The sequence below is a fragment of the Crocodylus porosus genome, unplaced genomic scaffold (genome assembly GCF_001723895.1).
Source record: "Crocodylus porosus isolate Cpor-Errol unplaced genomic scaffold, CroPor_comp1, whole genome shotgun sequence".
Classification (NCBI taxonomy): Eukaryota; Metazoa; Chordata; order Crocodylia; family Crocodylidae; genus Crocodylus; species Crocodylus porosus.
Genome location: NW_017728950.1, coordinates 47107048 through 47111978, shown reverse-complemented (window position 1 = coordinate 47111978; position 4931 = coordinate 47107048). Strand labels below are relative to the sequence as shown.

The 4931-nt window shown below is 36.2% G+C and overlaps 1 protein-coding gene across 4 annotated transcripts in view; it reads right to left on the bottom strand.

The window, feature by feature from the left end:
• Window positions 1-4931, bottom strand: part of MLLT3 (MLLT3, super elongation complex subunit) — a 218999-nt gene that overhangs the window by 209900 nt on the left and 4168 nt on the right. The window lies entirely within an intron of this gene.

The following is a 4931-nucleotide window of genomic DNA, read 5'->3' as shown; positions in this document are numbered from 1 at the left end:
GGAAATAGTTAAGCATTAATACTATATGTGGGAACACTGCCACAATACTAACATTACTGCAATTTCTAATTGGTGCTAAGGAGAATCCTGTTTCCGAACCCCTGAGAGTATGTGTATTTGTGAGAGAGAGAGAGAGAGAGAGAGAGAGAGAGAGAGAGAGAGAGAGAGAGAGAGGGGTTTGTGGCAAGATAGTAAATTTATACTGACGAAATAAGCTTTATTTAGAAATTTACAAACCTTCTGAAATTAGTGTATTACATCCTATAACCTTGATGATTGATACAGTGCTGTGTCACTGAAATACGACACAGAACATGAATTTTCAGTAAGATGTCTACACAAACATTTGAGTAAGCATAAGCCACTTTACATCCCTCTCCTCAAATCATGCTGCACAGTTAAGCAAAAATACAGACATAATCAATATAGTAGGAGACAATTAACAAAAATGTTTTTACCTAGAACACACTGTTTTTTGCAACCAAAAACGCCACCATTTTTGTACAAGTCACATGTTGAGCATTAACACATCTATATGCATACATTTCTCTTTATTTTCACATTCCTCTAATTATATAATTCAAAACAGCTGCATATGGAAGTACGCTCATCCCCATCTACCAAAAAGTGTATTGTAGTGCAAGAGTGATGCTGTAGCCTTATGGTCCAGAAATTGTAAAAAAAATCAACTTTTTAAAGTAACTCATTAGACCAGGCACAGGTAGTAAAAAGTTAACATGCCACAAACATTAGGGATTATGCCCTCCTCTCCAACCTGTTGTTCCCAAGAAATTTTATTTAGATTCCACTAAAAGCAGAAGACAGAGGTACTATGTGTTCCCCAGGACAAAGGTTGTATATCTAAGACTTCTTTCGCAGATGTTTTGACCTTGTTGGAATAGATTTACTCAGTTTCAAAATGTCAAAACTAATGCAGAGAAATGAAACTAGATGTCAATATCAGACATCTAGTTAGATTCTGTACTAGCAAACTCAGTATGATAAATTTCTTTTACATCTTGTATTTTTCCTAAGGAAAAAAAAAAAAGTACACAAAAAATCCTGCTCATGGAATAAACTCCTCTAATGCTAAAGAAAAAAAATTCTCTCTCTTTCAAAGGAGCCTAGAATTCTGGCATGTTTCAGAAGTATGCTAAACAAGAAACATATGCAGACACTGATCACATGTGTAATTAACTAAAGTATTTTACCCCTTTAAAGTAAGTTTTCTATATTCACCATCTCAAACATAATACACAGTAATGTAATTTTCCCCTCTAGGTTAGCACCAAAAGATTTAAATAACTAATATGTATAAACCAAATTTTTCTAGAGCTGCAAAATGATCTTTTTAAAGCTAGAAATATTGTATTAACACTGAAATATTGTTTAGCAGGCACGATACATTTCCACTGAGATTACTTTATCCATATTGCTCTGTTGTTACATGCTAAGCATCTCCAAGGCTTTTATGCTACCTTCTCCTATCTTCATCCAACTTTTTAAGAAATGTCAGCTAAATATCTAGACTGAATTAGGATTTATCACCAGCAATTTTAACTGCAATCAGAGTAACTGCCTGGCAGAATTATTCTATATCCAGCTCTCTCAAAATAAATATTAAACAACATCTAACTAGCCAACTTACAAACTAGTCAGAGGGGCCCAGCAGGCACCGGGGAAGTCCCTGTTCCCCTGAGCACTTCCAGGAGTGACCAGGAATAATGGTCACAAGATGACAGAGGGTAGATTTAAGCTAGATATCAGGAGGCACTACTTCGCGGTCTGGGCAGCTAGGATCTGGAAGCAACTAGCAAGAGAAGTGGTGCTGGCTCCTACCCTGGGGGTCTTTAAGAGGAGGCTAGATGTACACCTTGCTGGGGTCGTCTGACCCCAGTACTCTTTCCTGCCATGGCAGGGGGTCAGACTAGATGATCTGCTCAGGTCCCTTCCGACCCTAGAAACTATGAAACTATAATCTCAATGGAACATCCCACATGGGGAAGGAACAAAGCCACAACCCACACACTACCAGTCATACTCCAAGGTATCCCAAACCAAAACTTGAATTAATATTTTGACTTGCTGTACCTCAGGCACTACAAAATGCCAGTAACTAAAATTTATTTACTTAAGATAAGAACAAAGGTCACATTTAATTTTATATTTAAATTCCTAGATTTCAATTACTTTATTGCAGGTTAAGTTCAACAGTTGCACGTAACTTTACCAGGGGAAAAAACACAAAAATGGTATATTTGGCAGAAACTAACTGGTTCTATGACAACCACTATTAATTAAAGATTACTAGATAAACATAAACTGCTCTAAAAAGGTAGAGTTGTTGACTGAACTGAGACATTGTGATGTTCCAGTCCTATGAGAAACGCTACACGCTCACATGCTTCAATCCAGCAGCTAAAAGCTCAATAGTCTTGGGTAATTCTGGGTAAACTTTGATATTGACACTACTAACTATGAAAGTTTAGCCTGAAGTGGCATGCCAAAGACTTGAAAATAGCTCTTAAAAATACGGTTCCCAAAATGATCAAGAATAAGTTATAAATATTACAGATACTAACTAGATAAGCATAACTAGATAACTAAATATTAACTAGATGAACGTTTTAAGTTCCAGTATGACAAATAAAGTATTACAGGGGAGGAGAAAAAAGCCCCAAGATTTGAAACACTTTCAATACAATACACATTTGATAGAATCACAAGTCACACTTAACTTTTTTGTACTCTCAACTTATATCTATTTTATTAATTCATTAGTGATTTTATCTCATAATTTTCTAGCCAATTACTATTTTGTCCTGAGTACTAGAGAAAAAAAAAATCACATCAGACCTTAGTCAAAATCCATTGGTGGGGAATGGGCACTAACTGTTCTGTATATGAAAAGGCACTATCTACCATGAAGGCATCAAGCCTGATATTTTATGAACACCATTTTAAACATACACATTTCATTACTAAGACACCCACAAACTTTGAACATATTGGGGGGGTCAATTTACTTCCAAAAAGGGAGAAAGATGCAGCCACAATAGACTTAGCCTTACAAGTAGCAGAAGCCCTTCTTAATATTTAATTTTCCCTGTTCTAGATTATCTGCTAGTATTATTATAGGAAGCACACAAAGTAGACAAGTCAGACAGCATCTGTTCCCAGGTTCCGATCCTGTTACTACAATCAATAAGTACTTGCTTTTGAACTCAACTTTAACAATTTAGGTTGTAGATACGATAGAAACAATGTGTAAATGGCATTTAAAAGCAAATTTATTAAAGTTTTAGGACAACTAGAGTACACTATGCTAGACTTCATAAGTAATAACAAATCTATCCTGATTTCAGATCCTTTGCCAAAAAAACAATGGATACTGTAGATGAGATGGTAAACTGTCCTATGGCTAGCAGTACTGAAGTTCGTATCAGCTGTGAGAAGAAAATGGTGGTTATGTTGAAGTCTAGCATTGTGTACTGTAGTTGTCCTAAAACTTTAATAAATTTGCTTTTAACAATTACACATTGTTTCTATCATACCTACAACCTAAGTTAAAGTTTAAAAGTACACAAGGACTCGATGAAGACCCTGTATATAAAAACAAGGAGAAAAGCCTGAAAGTGAAGCTGACAAGGCTCTTTTGCAACTACATAATCAGGAAAAAGCAAACAGTAACTAAGTTTTTCTTTAAGACTGTTTATTCCTCCAAACATTAATTGGTAAAGCAGAGCTGTATGAAACCCACTGGAAAGCAGGGCTATATTTTCGTTACTAAGTAATTTCAAGTCAGAAAGACTCACCCATAACTTCTGCCCTTGGAGGCAATATATTATTTGTTTAGGTAATGTACAATTTGATGAAAAAATCTTAATGCAACGATGGAAGGATTCTATGCATGTACATCTGTATATGTCAGGGCTCCCTAACCTATGCTCCCTAAAAGCCCCTCTGATGTTGCTTAAGACTACAGGAAATAGAAGTTCAAACTGAGCCTGACAAGAAGACCAAAATTAAGATATTGTCCATGGCACATCCATTGCTCAGTACTGTTGCCTATGGCCCAGGAAAGCAATACAAAGGACTTTACTGTAGACAGAAGGATTAGAGCCAAAACCAGGTGACAATCATACAGTACATGCCATGCCATACAATGATTTGTTAGAGTTCTATGTTTGTGCAGACATGAAAAGCAGCACATCTCAAATCATTAGTGCCATGTTTCCTATAAAAGATTCTTATCTCAATGTAAATCAGATATAGCTTTTGCCTTGGTAAAGTTCTCTTTGCAATTAATGGAAACAAGAACTGCAGAATTCAGTTCTGTAAGGAAAAATAAATGCTATAGGTTCTTTCAGGATTAGTCATGACTCTCTTGAAAGAGACTTTGTAAAACAGCAGCTTACAACATGATTATTGGGCGAGGCATGTTAAAATAAGTGTACTTCAGAATGGTATACTTGGTATAAACTTTCATACATAATGAGAAGGCATCTTAACACAAATCAAGCTAAGGTAGAACACTGCAATAAGTCCAATGCATGGTAGGTCAGCGGAAAAGTTCACTGAACTTTTAAGGAGGTCAGCTGTAAATTTACCACCACCACTACCATAAATTAATATTTTGGAGTAAACACGGCTTATATGTTTCCATATACATCAGAGCAAGTTATTCTGCTTCTCTAAGTGAGATATGCCAGTGGCCAGAGTGACCCAGGCTCTCGTATTTTCAACGGTACAAAAAACACGTAACTAGTACTCCCTTAAACAAAAGCAAGGATAGGGTGAGGGGGGCAAAAAGAAGAAACACATTGGGGCGGACGCCCCATGACACTGTCTGCAAAATAATAGGTTCTTTCTTAAAATGACACAGCTTTCAAAACTTATCCAAAATCATTAGTCATACTAGTACCAACACG